Here is a 21,588-nt window from a genome sequence, read left to right as displayed (position 1 = left end):
GATCAATTATTTAAATGAGACACAAATTCTTACATGGGTATCTAAACCAGACACAATCAATTTGCCTAAAACAACAACCAGGCTCTGAAAATCAATGACATTTGCCCTAACAATAAATCCTTTATCCATGGCAGATTTATCCTTGTCAATAACTTTTAAGGAAACACACTTTTATAAGCCACTAAAAAGCTGACATAATTAGTATGCTGACTGACTGTCTTGTACAAGTTAGACAGCCGTATTTAGGCTGACACATATAAGTCACTTGTTGTCTAAGATCTATAAAGTTGTTATTCAATTTAATAAGCATGTATTGAGCCTGATTAGGTGGTAAGAGCCATTGTCACCATTAAATGATTATCCTTGCTCCTTCATTAGGGGTGTCTGTGAGCTATCAACCAAGTAACTGATGTCACATGGTAGGAAAAAAGGAAAATGTAATATGTACACTGAGATATCCAGAGTTGTCTTTATTCTTTCCACTGCTCTGAAATTCTTAGTCTCAAAAGAGGGCCATGATTTGCCCAGTTGGAAGGAGTTCCTGAACCTCAATTTTCTAGAAAAACATAAGATCCCATAAGTGCCATAGGTTCATTGAGCTCAAGCATGGGCTTTTTTTTTTTTTTTTAGTATGAGTCCCAAATGCTTATAGCAGTAGTTACTAGGATATGATTGGGGTCACATGGCCAATATGTATCAGAAGAAGATCTTGAACCCAGTTCTTCCTGACTTAGGTCAGCTTTCTATCCACCATGTCAATACATAGTCTTTAAATACAAACTATGATATTTGATAGCAATGCTCCTCACTGAGATATGAAAGCAGAATATTATAATAGGAATTTCTTAGAGTATTTGCAAGAAGTATGAAAAGTTAGGTTTCCACAGATATTGTCAAAACAGGATGAAGGGAGAAGGGTGGAATGCTTTGACATGGCGTGTTAACTATATCACAAAGTTCCTGATAAAGGACTCAAATTCAGACTGTAAATCCAAAAAAATTATAACTCAGATTGTAAATGTATGTGTACATTTATGTGTGGATTTATGTATAGACCTATGTAAATATATGTGTGATTTTAAATATTTTTAAAGGAGTGGTGCTAAAAGAAATATATTAAAACTAAAGAATATTGGGGGAAGAGTGTTCTTTCATTTTGATAAATTGTTGATGTTGGAACATTTAGCTTTTGAGATTTGCTTCATATCCATTGAACCCATTTTTAAAGAAAAAAAATTCAACTTAATAGACTTCTATGTATACATATTGTGGGGAAATCCTCTCACAAAAAAGGCATTGCAGATAACAGTAGCCAGTAAAAGTGAGAAATATTGAAGTATATACTCGAGTTCTTTCTCATCTCAGCTTTTCTGCCATAGTATAATTAGAGAATACTATTTATATATTGGCTCTGCTTGTTGTATGTCACTAACTACCTGTAGTCACTTCCCCATAATCAATCAATAAATCACCCTTTAAATGCCTACATAAAAGTAAGAATTATTTAATTCTTTATATCTCTATTCCCAGCACCTGAGAAGTGTTGGAGATTGATTAATGCTTTGACTCAAGCATCAGGGGCTTGAGCAAAAAACACCAAAGTGAGATCAAGGCCTTGAGAAGTTTACACATTATCTTAACATTTTTAATCAGTTTAGAAAGAGCTCTCTGTGGATATATCACGAACTATGGCAGAGTGAATAACAATTTCCATTTCTCTGGATTTTTAATGTTTAAAAGTCCCTTTTCTTACAACCATTCTATCAGCTAAATGATATAAGTTATTATTCCTCCCATATCTTATGGAGAACAGTTTAATTAAAAAAAATAAAATTCCTTAAAAAGAAGATTGCAGTGAGGTGGTCAGCAGAGGGCTGGTCTCAGAAGTCCTGGCTTCAAGTTGGCACTTCCTAGCTCTGTGACTGGGCCAGCCATTTAGCTGCAGGCAACTTTCTAAAACTGCTCAAGTTATTATTTGGAGAGTTGGAAAGAAATCTGGCTCAGGAAATTGGGAGTCCTTGACAATGCTCCTCACTGAGATATCAAAGCAGAATATTATAATAGGAATTTCTTAGAGTATTTGCAAGAAGTATGAAAAGTTAGGTTTCCACAGATATTGTCAAAACAGGATGAAGGGAGAAGGGTGGAATGCTTTGACATGGCATGTTAACTATATCACAAAGATCCTGATAAAGGGGGCCCAGACTTAAACTGGTTCAAACCAGCTTGGATCAATGACAGAAGCTTTTTGCAAGTACACATGCTTAATGAACCTCATACATATTAACTAACATACCCCAGGGAAGGAGACAGCCTCCATTTTCTGACATCTGGAATGGGTGGAGAATGAGAATTGTAACTCAAATTATAAATCTGACAAGTTGTAAATTCAGACTGTAAATCCAAAAAAAAATTATAACTCAGATTGTAAATCTGACCAATTGTAACTTGAATTGTAAATTCAACTAATCCAAACCTTGAAAGGCAGGGCAAGGAACCAAACTAAATTTACAAAACTTATTCTTCTTCTGTGTTTGGTGTGTGTCTCACATAGGAGCACACCCACTTTTCATGAGAACCACCAAATAAAGTATTCTTTTCCTATTCCAAAAAAGCATTGGCTGTAACACTACTCCTGGACTGGCTTGCAGCTGGGGAAGTAGTGGTCAGCACCAGCTCATTCTAAGTCCCCACCCTGCTGAGTTCAACAAGGTTTTTTGATAGCAATTAGACTGGTCTAGACTTGGTGTTCTTAACATTGAGTTTGGGTCCTATGGTCAGACTAGTGGAACCTATGATCTCCTCAGAGAGTTTCTAATTGCATAAAATAAAATACTTGTAATTATAAAAGAAATTATAGTAATACAATTAGCAAAGTATTAAAGAAAAAAAAAGGGGTAAGAGTTCCTACTTGTTTGTTTCTGATATCCATTGTGATATTTGTAGATGAGAAAACCCAGATTCTGAGAAAAGTCACTCACCACCCAACAAAGCATTTGAACTCAGAGCTCCTGACTTATAGGCCAGTACTTTTTTCACTGGGACAAGTTGCCTCTACCTCCTTTTCAATTCTAATTATATATACATATATATATGATATGTGTATTATGCAAGAATGAAAGGAAATATAGCTTTAATAGTTGTCTTAGATATTTTTATGACATTGAGGTAATTTGAATTCCTAATTACTGTACTACACTCAATATAATTTGTATATCAATGCATTGTTTTTAACTTTGTTGGTAACAACCTGCTTCCTCCTTTCATTTTTTATTTTCAATTTCAAAAAAACAAATTTCTTTCAAATGAAAGAGTCAATGGAATATATGTAATGGGCTTTTTCTAGGGGAAGTCAAAAATATTTATCAAATTATTTCATCTCTATGATGCCATCAAGAGAAGGAAAGGTTATAACAGCTTTTCTGCCTAGCATTGAAATGATAAATCAGTGAATTTTTCTGGAGATGGTAGGCATTAATTATTTGAAGATTACAAAGAGAGATGAGGCAGTGAAAGTTTTAGAACTGGAAAAAGTTCAACAAGATCTTTCAATTCAACTAAACATAATTAAGGACCTACTATGTGCCCTACTATGGGACCAAGGATACAAATTCTAATAAAACAGACCTTCCCCAAAAAGATTGTTGAGAGTATAACAACCCTCAGTAAAATGAGACACTTAGGTGAGAGGCTCCTTAAATTCGCTTCCATTTCAAGAGGTATGTCTTCATAATCTCCTTATTCCAGCTAAGGAAATGGAAGCAAAATAGCTGAAATGACTTGCACAATATCACACATTTATTAAATGCCAGAGCTAGACCTCAGAATCTTAGCTCTGAGTTCATTCTACTGCATTCCATTACATCTAACTGAAGATTATCACATTCCTGGTATTTATATTTCCCAGAGTTCCATGGTTTAGGAAGGGACACACAACCTCCCACGGAAGCTCATTCCATTTATAAATATCTCTAATATTTTGGAAGCTTTTATGATAGGAGTTCAGTCTTAAAGGAAATTTAAGCATACAATAATAGTAAGAGGAGGTGGGGGGTGGCATGTTAAAAATAGAGAACAATGAGCAAAGGCATGAAAATAGGAAAGAAAAAAGAAAATATTTAATCAATGATTCTGTCACATAATTTTAATATTGCATAGAATACAGTAGACTACATAGAATTTCTCTTGAAGAGGAATAATGTGAGAAAGAGATAAAAATAGCAGAGCACCATATTACACACACCTTTGAATTCCAGATTACGAATTTTTTTTTCTTTAATAATGTAAGAGTTCTCAAAAGGAAAGGTCATTCTGACACAATGTTCAATAAACTGTGATTTGGAGGATTCTGACTATTTTTGTTGCATTTTCTTGAATCAAATTTGGGTGAATGAAATCAAGGGCTTCATTCCTTCAGTTCGTTAGCATTCAACGAGTTGACTGAGGATGTCTCCTCTAGGACAACATGGCCTGACCTTCACTTGGAATGGAAATACATTAAAAGTGAAAAGGAAAGAGGATAATGAATATACAGCAGGCTTTTAAGATAGAACAAGGATGTGTAGAGTAGACAAGGAATGCATTTGTCTTTTGCACTCACCTTGAATGTGGATCACCTTTTTAAAATGCTTTGTCAAAAAATATCAACTCACTGCAGTTATCAGTGACAAGATTAGAAAAAGACAGAAAGTCTTTGGATCGATAGCTAGAAGAATTTTAAAAGATGATCTTTTTCTGAGATTCTTTTTTTGTGTCAAAGTACCCATTATTAACCTGGTGAAGTCTATGGAGCTCCCTTCTCAGAATCATGGTTTTCAACACATAAAATGGAATAAAGAATATTACAAAAAAAAAAGTTTGTGAAAATACAGATTATTTTTCCCATTAAAGATCATAAGCTTTCTTAAATTTACCCATGGATCACTTGTAGGTACACGGTCTCCCAGACAGGAACTCATAACCTAGTTTAACAATATCACTTTATTCTGAGAGGTGATGACCACCTGGGTTTCTGGTCAAATAGAAACAGTAATTTACAGTCATTGTGAGATATCAAAACCCTCAAAAAGGAAGGCATGAGACATATGACTTACCAACATCAAGATTCATAAGTTTGGCACTTAACTAACAAATTTATGTAGCACTCTCAGGCTCATAAAATACTCTCGATAACTTTGATAGACAGTCCACAAAGACATGATATCCTCACTTTTTGTTGTTGTTGTTGTTAAATGGCCTGGCTCATGCCATGAGTAGTTCCGGGGACTGGGGGTTTGACTTTTGCCCAAGTCTTATGCCTCCAGATCCAAGATTCTCTTTGCTAAACTATGCTGCCTGTCTTTTAACAATTAATCTATGATTCATGTTTGTAATTGGACTAATCATTTTAGAATTAGGAAATGAATTTCTTTGATTCTGTTATTTCAACACAGGATGGGTGAATGATCATCGAGAATGACATGGAGGGATGGAATCAAGATCGTGAAGTAAAGACAGTATTTTGTCCCTCCAAAACAACTTAAAAACATGTCAGATAAGTTTGGGGCAGGAAAGCCAATTAAAAGTCAGTGAGTCATTTTTCCAGCTCAGGGAAGCTCATGAAGACATAAAGATAGGACAGTGGACACTGGAGTATGGATTGTCCGGGAACAGAGAGGGGCAGAATTGAAATCAGTGGTGCTGACAAGATTGGACAGTGATGATAGTTATTATTGTGGGAAACAGCCCAATGCCCAGAAAGACTAAAGAGATTGAATACTTACCCTAGAAATTCCAAGAGACCCTTTTTTAGATGTGACAACCATGCTAGCACCCAGGACACTCCAGAATCAGCCAGAGTCAGGATAAGTAAAAGTCCTTAGTCTTTATTCTTGGTCTTTAGATGCAGGATTGAACAGGATGGAAGCAGAATCTCCACAACAGCCTTCTTCCTCGTCTATCACAAAGAGTGGCTCTGGCTAGTCTTACTCAACCCCCTACTCCTTCCTACAATCCTCTGTATACACCAATCATTGAGCCAGCACAGGATAGTGGGAAGGACTATTTTCAAGCATATGCCCATAGAGTATTGTCCAATCAGTACTTAGCCCTAAGTGCTTAAACGGACCTCAGTTCAATGACTCAAGAGTTTCAGCCCGCTACAATTAGAACTGAGAGAAAGAATGAGTGTCATCTGGCAACTCTATCACCCATTACCCAGTTTTGGATGACAGCTCTAGAGTGGAAAGAGGAATGGTTGTGGTTGTGACAGAACAGGGGCCTTACATGGGTGAGGATCAAAGAGAAAACAGAAAATGAAATGACTAGATTTTCCCTCAGGTCATACCATATTGGAAGCACTGAAAACTTGCAGTACCCACCCCTCCAAAAAAATCTGTGAGAGTAGCAAAAGATATAAAAAACAGAAGCTTAGGAAAGACCAGACATCCCCACCCCTTATACACACACACACACACACACACACACACACACACACACACACCATTAGAGGTAAGTAGAGGCAAATTTTTATACAAAACTCAAAGAAACAGGCTGATAAAATGAGCAAGCAACAAAAAGATAACCTAACCACAAAACTTTTGAGACCTCATAAATGACTACACAGTGAAACATGAAGAGAATTAGGTTCATAAAAATAGGAAATATAGATAAAGGAAAATAGAAATGAAGTTCTGGTTAGAGAACTTATTTAATATACCATAGTAAACTATTAAACATAAAAAGAGAAAATGAAACTTAACCATCAACATATTTACAAGCTTTAGTATCTCCAAAGAAGGGAAATATTATTTTCTGGAAGTAAGCTATCATTCCTAAATTGTCCCCAAATATCGAATTCACCTTGCTCATAACCTTCCAACAATAAGCAACTCTACAACATACACTGAAACCTCAAGATTAAAAAAAGTAAACTACATTTTCAGTCCACATTACTTAAAAAAAAAAACACTGTGGACATAAAAAATAAAAGGTCTGTATAAGTCTCAAAATCTATCTTATTTGTCACATACTCTAAATAACTCACAAAGTCAAAAGAAGGTGGGAGAGAGCAGGGTTGTTGTCAAAAGGAAAATCAGGTTGAAGGCTAGAGAAGCCTTAGGCATCTCCTTCAGTGTAATGGCCCCCAGTGAATGGATATATTGCATCCTGGTTTCTTGAAATGGTGACATTTATCTCCCAATAGAAGAGAAATTACTTGACAGGATGAATCTTAATCACTTCATTATTTCCAGGCTATTGGGCCATTAGATCATCTGGCAAATATAGGGTGGACCAGGAAAATTGACTCAAATACTCAGATCTCTTTTTGAATGGAGGACAAGTCAAACTATATTCTCTTCAGAAAGTAGAGTATCTGTATATCATGTGGCTGTATTCCTCTTCATTCAAGTATTTACAGCCCCCTAATCCACCATGCCATTTTTCTTTTGGGTCTTAGTCTGGATGCATGATTTATTTTTTCTTTGTGAGACACTGCTTTGATGATGTTCTTTTAATTCAAAAGAGATTCAGGAAGTTGAAGATGTCTTTTGAATAATAAGATTTACACTCTGGGAGCTAATGCCTTAATTATGGAGAAAAGTAGGAAAATGATCAGAGCCTGGAATAACAATTTAAATTCAAATCCATTTTCTATATTATCACCACAAGTTTGCTGTGTCAGTAGGCATGATGTCTGCTGGCCATGGTTCTGAAACAGATAGTTTCTTAGGAATTTACATTACTGCCTGGAACAATCAATCAACAATAAGCATTTAATAAATGACTACTGTGTTCTAGTTCCTATGCTAAGTATTAAGGGCAGAATGACAAACTTCCTGTTCTGAAGGAGCTTACATTCATACATTATATAACAGATGATAAAGAGGATAATAAAAAAATATCTTTCCTATCCATTGCTTGTTGCTAGGAGACATGGAAGAGAAGTCCAGTTTGTTTTAATTAAGAATACAATTTAAGGGAGGGCAGAGACAAAATGGCAGGAAGGACACACATTTCTTTCTGATCTTCTCCCATGACCTTCAGATTAATTACCAAATCCAGCCTCTAAATTAGTTCTGCACTGGAAGAATCCATAATATTGGGAATGCAACAAATTAACAGCAGAAGATAATTTCAAAGATTGCCAGAAAAGGTCTGTTTCAATTGGGCACAAAGGGAGGTGGGCCAAGTGCAAGCAGGATGAGCACAGATTCCATCTCATGCTGTGCAGACCTGGGGTGGTTTGGACTCCACAGGGTGGTATGGATTCTACCCAGCAGAGACTCTATGGGGAAGAATCTACAGCAGTGCTAGCTATTCTGCCCTGGCTGCAAGCCAGGAAATCAGCATAAAAGTTCTAAAACATCCAGCAGAAACACAAAAGGTAAATAAAGAACCCTGAAATGCCAGAATCTCACAAGACCTGGCCATGCCCACCCAGAACCAGAAGTGAGTCAGCACAAATTCAGCATAGCTACTACAGCTTGTAGAAAAAGCTTGGAAAACCTCCATTGCCCTAAAAGCAGATCCTAACTTTTTTTTTTTAAGAAAAGGAGTAAGAAAACAAAGAGAACTCTGACCATAGAGAGTTTTTATGGTGAAAGAGAAGAACAGATTTCAAACCCTGAGGAGACTAATGATTGTCTTCAGATGAAGCCCCATAGGGAGATATATCATACAAGGCTCTTCTAGAAGAAATTATAAATGGTCTAAAAAGGGGGCTGGAAAAATAGGGAAAGGAAATGAGAACTTTACAAGAGTGTTTAGAAAAGAAAACACAGAAATTATCTGAAGAAAATTCACTACAAAATAGTGAAATCCTTTCAAGTTAGATTTGACAAGATGGAAAAAGAAAACAACTCCCTGAAAAACAGAATTTGTGAAATGAAAAAAAGAAAATAACTCATCAAAAAAAATAGAATTTGTGAAATGGAAAAAAATTCATAGAACAAAACAACTCATTTAAAAACTCAATTGAACAAAAACAAACAAAAAAAAAACTAAAAAAGTAAATGAAGAAAATAATCCACTAAAAATCAAAACTGAACAAATGTAAATGAATTACTCCATGAGATATCAAGAATCAGTCAAGCAAGCAAAAAATATGAAAAAATAGAAAATATGTAATATATCTACTTGGGAAAACAACTGACATTGTAGGAGAGATAATCTAAGGATCATTGGACTTGTTGAAAAGCATGATTAAAAAAACAAAAAAAGATCCTAGACACTATTTTTCAGGAAATCATCAAAGAGAAATGCCCTGATGTCATAGAATCAGAAGGTAAAATAGCCATTGAAAGAATTCATTGCAAACCTCCTAAAAAAACACCACCAAATTAAAAGTCCAATGAATATCATGGCTAAATTTCAGAACTATTGGACCAAGGAAAAATATTACAAGCAGCCAGAAAAAACAATTCAAATACCCAGGACCTAGTAACTTCCACCTTAAAGGATCGAAGGGTCTGGAATCTGATATTCTGAAAGGCAAGGAAACTTGGAATGCAGCCAAGAATAAACTACTCCACTAAATTGAACGTTTTCTTCCAGGAAATAAGATGGACATTCAATGAAACAGATGAATTGCATTCATTTCTGATAAAAAAAAGAGAGTAAGAAAAAAAAATTGACCTCCAAATATAGGACTCAAGAGAAGCATAAAAAGATAAAAAGAACTCTTGACAGATGTATTTCTGTTATGGGTATACACAGAGATTGCATGTATAATTTGGTTTTACTGTTATAATATAAAAAAATAAACTAAAGTTGGAACAGGAATTGTACCAGAAAAAGGGGAAAGTGGAGGTAAAATGAGGGAAATTACATCTCACAAGGAGGCAAAGGAAACATTATATTAGAAGGGAGAGGGGGTAAACATTGTGAGTCTTACTCTCATCAAATTTGACCCAAGGAGAAAATATTAGACCTATTTAGTTTACAGAGAAACTTCTCTCATCTTATTGAAAAGAGGATGAAGGATGTCAAAAAGGGATGGGGTAGGCTAAATAGAAGAGAAAACAGAAATAGTAGGGGAAAGATATAAGAAGGGGGGGTGCTTTAAAGGGGGAGGGCTGCTTAAGGCAAGTAGTGCTCATAAGTAAAATACTGGGGGAAAGGGAAAGGGGAAAAGAAAATAGAAAAGTATATTTTGGGGATAATAAGATGGCAGGAAATACAGAATTCATAGTTTTAACTATAAATGTAAATGGGGTGAACTCTTCCATAAAGCAGAAGTGGATAGAGGCTGGATTAAAAGCCAGAATCCTACAATATATTGTTTACAAGAAATACATTTAATACATAGTGATACATACAGAGTTAAGGTAAAGGGTTGGAGCAGAATCTATTATGCTTCAAGTGAAGTAATAAAAGCAGGAGTAGCCCTCCTGATCTCAGATCAAACAAAAGATAGATAATGAAGCAATAGCAATACTAAATATATATGTACCAAGTAGGATATCATAGAAATTGCTAAAGGACAAGTTAAGAGAGCTGCAATAAGAAATAGACAGCAAAACTATACAAGTGGGGGATCTCAACTTTGCTCTCTCAGAACTAGATAAATCAAACCACAAAATAATTAAGAAAGAAGTGAAAGATGTAAATAGAACACTAGAAAAGTTAGGTATGATAAATCTTTGGAGAAAATTGAATGGAGACAGAAAGGAGTACACTTTCTTCTCGGCAATTCATGGAACCTATACAAAAATTGACCATATATTAGAACATAAAACCCCCAAAATCAAATGCAAAAAGGCAGAAATAGTAAATGAATTTTTTTCAGATCATGATGCAATAAAAATTACATTCAATAAAAGGTAAGGGGAAAATAGATCAAAAAGTAATTGGAAACTAAATAACCTCATTTTAAAGAATGAATGGGTGAAACAGCAAATCATAGACACAATTAATAATTTCATCCAAGAGGATGACAATAATGAGATGCAGCCAAAATGGTAATAAGGGAAAATTTTATATCTCTAGATGCTTACTTGCATAAAATAGAGAAAGAGAAGATCAATGAACTGGGCTTGCAACTAAAAAAGCTAGGAAAAGAGCAAATTAAAACCCGCCAATCAAATACCAAACTTGAAATTCTAAAAATTAGACAATAAAATTGAAAGTAAAAAGACTATTGAATTAATAAATAAAACTAAGAGCAACAAAACAGATAAAACTTTAGTAAATTTGATTAGAAAAAAGAAAGAGGAAAATCAAATTGTTAATCTTAAAAATGAAAAGGGACAATTTTCTTTTTTTTAATATTTTATTTTATTTTATAATAACTTTATATTGACAGAATCCATGCCAGGGTAATTTTTTCTTACAACATTATCCCTTGCACTCGCTTCTGTTCCGATTTTTCCCCTCCCTCCCTCCACCCCCTCCCCTAGATGGCAAGCAGTCCTATATATGTTAAATATGTTGCAGTATATCCTAGATACAATATATGTGTGCAGAAGCGAGCAGTTCTCTTGTTGCACAGGGAGAATTGGATTCAGAAGGTAAAAACAACTTGGAAAGAAAAACAAAAATGCAAATAGTTCACATTTGTTTAAGGGACAACTTTCTACCAATAAAGAGGAAATTAGAGCAAAAATTATGATTTCCTTTGCCCAACTTTATGCCAATAAATTTGATAACCTAAGTGAAATGGAGGAATACCTATAAAAATATAGATTGCCCAGATTAACAGAAGAGGAAATAAATTACTTAAATAGCCCCATTTTAGAAAAAAGAAAAATAGAACAAGCTATTAATCAACTCCCTAAAGAAAAATCCCCAGGATCAGATGCATTTACATGTGAATTCTACCAAACATTTAAAGAACTATTAACTCCAATACTATATAAACTATTTGAAAAAAAATAGATAATGAAGAACTCTTACCAAATTCCTTTTATGACACAGACATGGTACTGACAACTAAACCAGGTAGGATGAAAACAGAGAAAGAAAATTATAAACCTATCTCCCTAATGGATAATGATGCAAAAGTCTTAAATAAAATATTAGCAAAGAGATTACAGAAAATCATCCCCAGAATAATACACCATAACCAAGTAGGATTTGTACCAGGAATTCAGAGCTGGTTCAATATTAGGAAAACTATTAGCTTAGCATAATTGACTATATCAATAACCAAATTAACAAAAATCATATGATCATCTCAATAGATGTAAAAAAGGCATTTGATAAAATCCAACATCCATTCCTATTAAAAAATACTAGAGAGCATAGGAATAAATGGACTTTTCCTTAAAATAATCAGTAGTATATATATATATATATATAAAACCATCAGCAAGCATCATATATAATGGGGATAAACTGGAACCACTCCCAATAAGAACATGGGTGAAACAAGTTTGCCCACTATCACCATTACTATTCAATATTATGTTAGAAGTGATAGTTTTGGCAATAAGGGAAGAAAAAAAGATTAAAGGAATTAGAGTAGGTAATGAGGAAACCTAATTATCACTCTTTGCAGATGATATGATGGTATACTTAGAGAACCTCATAGAATCAATTAAAAAGCTATTAGAAATAATCCACAACTTCAACAAAATTGCAGCATATAAAATAAATCTACATAAATCATCAGCATTTTTATACATTACTAACAAAATCCAACAGTAAGAGATACAAAGAGAAATTCCATTTAAAATAAGTGTTGGTAGTATAAAATATTGGAAATCTATCTACCAAGGGAAATTCAGGAATTATATGAGCAAAACTACCAAACACTTTCCACAGAAATAAAGTCAGATCTAAACAATTGGAAAAATATCAAATGCTCTTGGATAGGTGGAGTGAATATAATAAAGATGGCAATGGTACCTAAACTAATCTATTTATTTAGTGCTATACCAATTAAACTCCCAAGAAAACCTAGAAAAAAATAACAACAAAATTCATCTGGAAGAACAAAAGATCAAGATCAATCATTTATGAAAAAAAAATCAAATTAAGGTGGCCTAGCTATACCAGATCTAAACCCATATTATAAACCAGCGGTCATCAAAATCATTTAGCATCTGCTAAGAAATAGACTTATTGATCAGTGGAATAGGTTAGGTCCACAGGACAAAATAGTAAACAACTATAACAATCAAATATTTGATAAACTCAAAGACTCCAGCTTTTGGGATAAGAATTCACTATTTGATACATTAGATCTACCTAATTTCATAAAAACTGCTGGGAAAACTGGAAATTAGTATGGCAGAAACTAGGCATTGTCCCACACCTAACACTGTATACCAAGATAAGGTCAAAAGTTCTGATAAAGGCCTCGTTTCCAATATATATAGAGAATTGATTCTAATTTATAAGAAATCAAGCCATTCTCCAATTGATAAATGGTCAAAGCATATGAACAGGAAATTTTCAGATGAAGAAATTGAAACTATTTCTAGTCATAGAAGGTACTCCAAGGAGGCAAAGGAAACATTAAATTTGAAGGAAAGAAGGGAGCTCCAAATCACTATTGATCAGAGAAATTCAAATTAAGACAACTCTTAGATATTGCTACACACCTGTCAGATTGGTTAAGATGACAGGGAAAGATAATGAATGTTTGAGTGGATGTGGGAAAACTGGGACACTGATACTGTTGGTGAAACTGTGAACAGATCCAACCATTCTGGAAAGCAATTTGGAACTGTGCTCAAAAAGTTATCAAACTGTGTATACCCTTTGACCCAGCAGTGTTTCTACTGGGATTATATCTCAAAGAAATCTTAAAGGAGGAAAAGGGACCCACATGTGCAAAAATGTTTATGGCAGCCCTCTTTGTAGAGACAAGGAACTGGAAACTGAGTGGATGCCCATCAGTTGGAGAATGACTGAATATGTTATAGTATATGAATGTTCTGGAATATTATTGTTCTATAAGAAATGACCAACAGGATGATTTCAGAGAGGCCTGGAGAGACTTACACAAGCTGATGCTGAGTGAACTGAGCAGAACCAGATCGTTGTACATGGCAATGAGACTATATGATGATCAATTCTGATGGACAGGGCTCTTTTCAACAATGAGATGATTCAAACCAGTTCCAATTGTTCAATAATGAAGAGAGCCATCTACACCCAGAGAGAGGACTATGGAAACTGAGCGTAGACCACAACATAGCACTTTAACTCTTTCTGTTGTTGTTTGCTTGGATTTTTGTTTTCTTTCTTGTTTTTTTTTTCTTATTCTAATTTTTCTTGTGCAACAAGATAACTATATAAATATGTATACATGTATTAGATTTGACAAATATTTAACATATTTAACATGTATTGGCCAACCTGCCATTTAAAGAAGTGGGTAGGGGGAAGGAGGAAAAAATTTGGAAAGAAGGTTTTGTAAGGGTCAGTGTTGGAAAATTACCCATGCATATGTTTTGTAAATAAAAAGCTATAATAAAATAAATTTTAAAAAGAATACAGTTTAGTTAAATACTTTATTCTGCACATAAGTTACAAGTCATAGGAAGAAAAGCAACAGCTAGCCCATAGAGAAAAGTATTTCTATGTGGTCAGTTAGGCTTTTGTACATGGACTATTACCCACTTGTACTTGTCATTCAAATTCATGCTAACATTAGTACTGATTCACAAATATTGTTTTATGATCATTGACCATGTAAAAGCTTGTATATTAGGGAAGAGGAGACAGGGACTTTTTGATCTGCTGGTCTATAGTTAGACGCACAAATCTAGGTTGGGTTTTCATTTATCTTCAGCATTCTGAGGATTTCTTTGAAGCCTTGAAGGCCTGAGTGTGATGTTCAAGGAAAAAGTGGTTTTTCTGCTTTAGCTCTCAAGGAATCCTGTACTTACAAAGTCTGGTAGGATTATTCTTAATTCTCAGTTTTGAGTTGTGTGTTTTCCAGGAATTAGTATCACAGTCGCAGGCCACACATTTTATGATTTTTGATATCACACAGGAGGAAATCCCTTCTATGGCTTTGTTGGTTATTGAATACATTGAGATTCTGGCCCAGGATTAGTTGTGTTTTTAGGAGGGGAGAAGAGAAGATCATAGGCATTTATACAGTATCTATTATACTCCAACTACTACGCTTTGTGTTTTATAAATATTCTCTCATTTAATTCTTAGTAATCAAGCAAAATAGGTGCTGTTTTTTTTTCCATTTCATAGTTAAGGAAACTGAGGCAAATAGATGTTAAGTGATAGTCCTATGGTCACATAATTTTGGTCTGAGACCAGATCTCTTTGAATCCAGGCTCAGTGCTCTATCCATTGAGCTATTTAGCTACCTAAAAGGTTGGTGGGCTGGGATACTTCAGTACCTAAGCTCATCAATTTCTTAGTTCCTGTCAGAGATCAAATATCCCAAGACCTGATTTTCAGCCACTAAGCAAAATGACAAAGTGGCTCAAAGAAGTAAACATACAAATCCTAAGTTAGTGACCTGACATGACTTTTGAAAGCCTTTTGCAGCATATGAAGTCTTACTGCAATTACTCTTCTCATCATGCTTTATAATTCAGCCAAATATGTCAACTTACTATTCCTGCACAGAACCCAGATTATCATATCTCTACATATTTTCAACGACCTTTCCCTTTGCCTGAAATACACTTTGTTTGCTTCTGCCTCTCAGAATTCCTTCAAGTCACAATTTAACTTTTACTTTCTTTAAGAAACCTTTCCTGCTCCATCTTCCCCCTCAATTGATAATGTCTCCTCCATCCAAAATTATCTAGTATATGATTTATGTGTCTTGTGAATATGTGAGTACATATTGAATTCCACATTACAATGTAGGTTTCTTGATAATAGGAACTCAAAATAATTAAGTATACTAAAATACCTTTTTTTTTTAATTAAGAAAATACTCCAAGTGTCTAGTATAGGAATCACAATAAATACTTGTGGGTTAGTAGGCTGATTACTTCATGTACAAACCTTAGTATACTATCAAAGATAAGCACTATCTTTGAGAAATTTTGAAAGAAAACTTTGATAGTTCTCTTTGGTGGCTCAGAATGTGTTGGTCATTTTGGAGTTGAGGGCACAAATTTCTGAAATGAAAAAATCAGGGGATACTAAAGTATGCTACACAACTTCTGCAACAAACTTGAATGCTTTCTATCTAAAAGCAGGCTCCCACTTGAATGCTAGTTATATACCAAGGTGAGCACATCTTTGTACATCCTTGACTGGAATTATGTCCGACACAGTCAGTGAAGCTGGATGATCACAGCTGAAAAGAGGAATCACATTTCTCAAGCACTTTGAATTCTGTAAAGTGTTTTCCTCTCAACAACTTGGTAAGGTGTTTGTGATAAGTGTAATTGTCTTTTATAGAAAAGGAAACTGGAGCTTTGGGGAGTTAAGATTTGCTGATGATTACAGATAGTAAAAATTACTCACATTTATATAACACTTTAAGGATTGTAAAGCACTTTACATATATTATCTATTTCATCCATGAAAAAATTACTATCATTATCCACATTTTATAGATGGAGAAATTCAAACATAGGAAAATTAATTGTGTGATGTCCTGGCTACCTTTCTGAATGACCTCTAGACGGGCCTTGGTCTTAGCAGGAGAGTCATCACAAGGATGGTCAGTGACAGAGTAGGGAGTCTGGAGTCTGGGATTGAGCTGGAGCATACACTCACTTGAGTGTGCTATTTCCAGTCCTCTCAGCCCTTAAACACCTCAGTATAATGACATCACTACAGCACACTGAACATGCATCACCTATGGAACCATTACATCAACATATCATGTTGGAATCCTTACAAAGTGTTAAGTCATTAGAATTGATAGAGACAATAATTATCTAATTTAGCATGGTTCAATATGATTGATCTAATTCTACAAGGAGATGTTATGGGCCAGAACTTGCAGCAAGGTACTAAGTGGAATTGAGGAGACATTGTTTAAATCTAGTTTAGAATTGATTTAATCCTACAACAAATAATGGTTTCCCAGTGATATAAGGATTGGTGTGTACTCAGTGTACAGCATATATGCAAGAAGCTCTCAGGGCCAGACATAGAAGCCCACTCTTGGAGGCAGAGAGAGAGTCATTCCATATTCCACCTTTGTGTTGGCTAGAGATATTCGGAGGGAGTAGGGGCTGAAGCTCAAGACTTTGAAGGACACAATAAAGGACTGGATTTTAATTCCAGGCTGCATTTGAAGTGATTATTACTCTGAATCGAAACTAAGGCTGCCTCCAGAAAACCTCCTCAAGAAACCTGCTCCCAGAGAATGATCATATTTTACAAAAGAAGAGAGCACTACAATATCACATTAAATACTAAGTATATGTGAACTAGAGAACCATTATCTCATCAATCCCACTAAGTAAATACCCTGTTGTGAGTATTCTTGTTTCAAGTATACTTTTCCAGAGTTCTGGCCCTCTACAAATTGCCCTGAGTAATACCAATAATAAGTGTCTGGAAGTGAGATTCAAACTTATGTCTTCTTGATCCCATGTACAGAATTCCATTCTCCCTTCCAAGTTGCTTCTCTGCCATGGATGATTGATCTGTGATGATTACTGAAGTCTTCATTCATAGTAGGAGGAAGGGGATTGAGAATATACAGATAATATCATTGCAAAAGCAATATTGGATGAGAAATATGATAATTTCTTCTCTGCCAACCTGCTTCATCCAGAATCAGTCAGGATATAACAATTAATGAGGATAAAAGGCAGCTTTAACTTTGTGGATTTACTTGCCATCCCAAAGTTCCTCATCCCCAAATACTGGTCTGTAATTGTCTAATAAGGTCTGTGGACTTATGCTAGATAGAAATCCTATGGAATCCCACCCTTTTTGTTTCATTTGTTTTCTGTCTCAAATGATCTTCCAGTGTGTTGTGTGCATCTCTCTAGACTGTTTAATTCAATAAACACTTTTAAAAACATCCTACTATGTGTCAAACAATGTGCTATGTTATGGTGCTATCAGAATATCATATAATAAAGAACAGAAAAATAAAGATTACTTAAAACTATATTATAAACCAGTAGTCATCAAAGCGATTTGGTACTGACTAAGAAATAGAATGATCAATCAGTAAAATAGGTTAGATACACACGATAAAATAATCAATAATTATAGTAATCTAGTATTTGATAAACCCCCAAACACCAGCTTCTGGGATAAGAACTCACTATTTCATAAAAAGAAATGCTGGGAAACAAAGAAATCTTAAAGAAGGGAAAGGGACCTGTATGTGCACGAATGTTTGTGGCAGACAACTGCCAGAATAGTGGCTAGAAACTGGAAACTGAGTAGATGCCCATCAATTGGAGAATGGCTGAATAAATTGTGATATATGAATATTATGTAATATTATTGTTCGGTGAGAAATGACCAGCAGGATTATTTCAGAAAGGCCTGGAAAGACTTATATGAACTGATGCTGAGTGAAATGAGCAGGACCAGGAGATCATTATATACTTTAACAACAATACTATATGATGATCAATTCTAATGGATGTGGCCATCTCCAGCAATGAGATGAACCAAATCTGTTCCAATAAAGTAGTAATGAACTGAACCAGCTACATACAGCAAAATAATTCTGGGAGATGACTATGAACCACTACATAGAATTCCCAATCCTTCTATTTTTGTCCACCTGCATTTTTTATTTCGTTCACAGGCTAATAGTACACTATTTCAAAGTTCGATTCTTTTTGTACAGCAAAATAACTGTTAGGACATGTATATTTAAATTGTATTTAATTTATACTTTAACATATTTAACATGTATTGGTCAACCTGCCATCTGAGGGAGGGTATGGGGGAAAGGAGAGGAAAAATTGAAACAAATTTGGCAATTGTCAATGCTGTAAAATTACTCATGCATATAACTTGTAAATAAAAAGCTATTAAAAATTCTGGGAAAACTGTAAATAACATGTCAGAAACTCAGCTTAGACATGCATCTCCCACCTCATACCAAAATAAGATCAAAATAGGTACATGATTTGAGCATAAAGGGTGATACCAAAAGCAAATTAGGAAAGCAAGGAATATTACCTATAAGATCTTTGGAGAAGGGAGGAATTTATGACCAAAGAGCTAAAGAACATAATAAAATGCAAAATGAATAACTTTGATTATATTAAATTTAAAAGCTTCTGCACAAACAAAATCAACACAAACAAGCTTAAAAGGGAAGTACAGATCTGGGAAAAAATTTTTATACTGGTGTTTCTGATAAAGGCCTCATTTCTAAAATATATTCAGAATTATGTCAGATTTATAAGAATACAAGTTGTACTCCAATTGAGAAATGATCAGTGGTTATGAACAGATAATTTTCTGATGATGAAATTAAAGCCATTTATAGTCAAATGAAAAATGTTCTAAACTAATATTAGACAAATACAAATTAAAATGTCTGAGGTATCACCTCATACCTCTCAGATTGGATAATGTGACAGGAAAAGGTAATGATATATGTGGGAGAGAATGTGGGAAAACCGGGACCCCAATGTATTGTTGGTGGAATTGTGAACTAATCCAACCATACTGAAGAGCAATTTGGAACTATGTCTAAAGGGCTATAAAACTGTGCATACCCTTTGATCCAGCAGTGTCAGTACTGGGTTTGTATCCTAAGAAAATCATAAAGGAGGTTTTGTGTGTGTGTGTGTGTATTCTCAGAGCTCAACAAAAAGTAAATGTATGTATAAAACACACACTTACATATGTATATGTATACATACACATCTCTAGCTGTATCATTTCTAACTCTAGCTCCATTTTTGTATCTATGTGTCTAATTTTTCTAAATAATATCTTTGATTTCATTGCTATAACAAACTTCCCGTGAAAAGACCTTCTCAACAACAACAACAAAAAGATAACCTCTCTGCAATGAACAGTTTTAGAAAGTATCCAGAGAACCTACAGGGTGTCCTCTAGATAATTTAAATCAGTAGAGGCTATCCTTCTGGAGAATCAAATTACCAATGCCTATGCACATTGGCTGAGTGAACTTGGGGGAGGGAAGAAGGTATCATAAATATAAAATAAGATGATAAGTTTGTGAGGATATATGCATAATGTAATGAGTGTTCACAGAAGAATGGCTTTCTCCTTTAATAATCATGAGTGTTCACAGAAGAGTGGCTTTCTCCTTTAATAATCAATCTTCTCTACTTCCATGATCTCAGCTGCAACCACTACATAAATGATTCTCAATTCTCTATCCTTGACCCCCTTTTTCCAATAGTCAAGGGGAGTGGTGATGAATTAAGTTAGGCATCAAGCAATCAATTGAAAACTTGAGGTTGGAACTATAGAAAGAGATTAAAGACAGAGATAAAGAATTGAGAGTTATTTATGTAGTGGTAACAGGACTGGAGAAGATATAGAACACCAGTAGTTCATTATGGCTAAATAATACAATATCAGAATATTTAGTATGAACTAAATTTGGAGAGATTATAGAGAGACTTAAATGCTAGATAAAGTAGAAATCAAATTATTTTGCATCATTAAAGAGGAAGGTTAGAGTGAGGAAAACATAAAAAATGAAAGAATGTTTATTCCCTTTTCCAATAGCCAAGATAAGTAGAGGTTCCAAGTATTCAGTTAAAAACTTGATGATGGACCTATAGAAAGAGATCAGGGTCAAGGATAGAGAATTGAGAGTTATTTATGTAATGGTTATAACTGAGGTCATGGAACTAGCAAAGATTGATTATTAAAGGAGAAAGTATATAAATCAAAACTAAAAGATCCAAGGACAGAATCTTGCAGAAAACAAGTGTTAATAGACTGGAGTCCAATAATGAAAAGAAAAGAAGCCAGAAGCAAAATAGATGCAGTAGAAAGAGGCAGGAGAGAAAACAGGAAAATGCCATGTCACAGAAACCAAAGAAAGGTGGCCAGTGATGTCAGATGCCTTAGGAAAATAAGTATTAAGAAAAGGTTAAATGTATTGATTATAAGGACATTTACAGAGTATTGTGACAGCAGAGGCTGAAAAGTAATGGAGTTCTGTGTAGTGCAGAGAATCCCATTGATTTCTGTTCCTTGAATGCCTTTCAACAACATGTTATACTAGTTAAATTAATCTACTTATTCAGTGCTCTACTGATCAAACTCATAAAAAACTATTTTACAGATCTAGAAAAATAACAAAGTTTATCTGGAAGAACAAAAAGGTCACATATTTCAAGGAAATTAATGAAAAAATGCCAATGAAGGTGGTCTAGCTACACCAGACCTAAATATATAATAAAGCAATAGTCGATCAGTGGAATAATTTAGGTTCCCAGGATAAAATAGTCAATAACTATAGCAACCTAGTGTTCAACAAACCTAAAAACCCCAGCTTGGGGGATAATAACTCACTATTTGACAAAAACTGCTGGGAAAAGTAAAAATTAGAATGGCAGTAGCTACACTACACCTAACACCATGTACCAAGATAAGATCAAAATGTGTTCATGATTTAGACTTATAATCTAGACTTTAGATTTAGGTTATAATATAACCAAATTAGAAGAGCAAAGGATAGAATGCCTCTCAGATCTGTGGAGAAGGAAGGAATTTGTGGCCAAAGAAAAACTAGAGTAAATTATGAAACAC

Source organism: Antechinus flavipes, chromosome 4 (genome assembly GCF_016432865.1).
Source record: "Antechinus flavipes isolate AdamAnt ecotype Samford, QLD, Australia chromosome 4, AdamAnt_v2, whole genome shotgun sequence".
Taxonomy (NCBI): Eukaryota; Metazoa; Chordata; class Mammalia; order Dasyuromorphia; family Dasyuridae; genus Antechinus; species Antechinus flavipes.
This window is presented reverse-complemented; position numbering follows the sequence as displayed.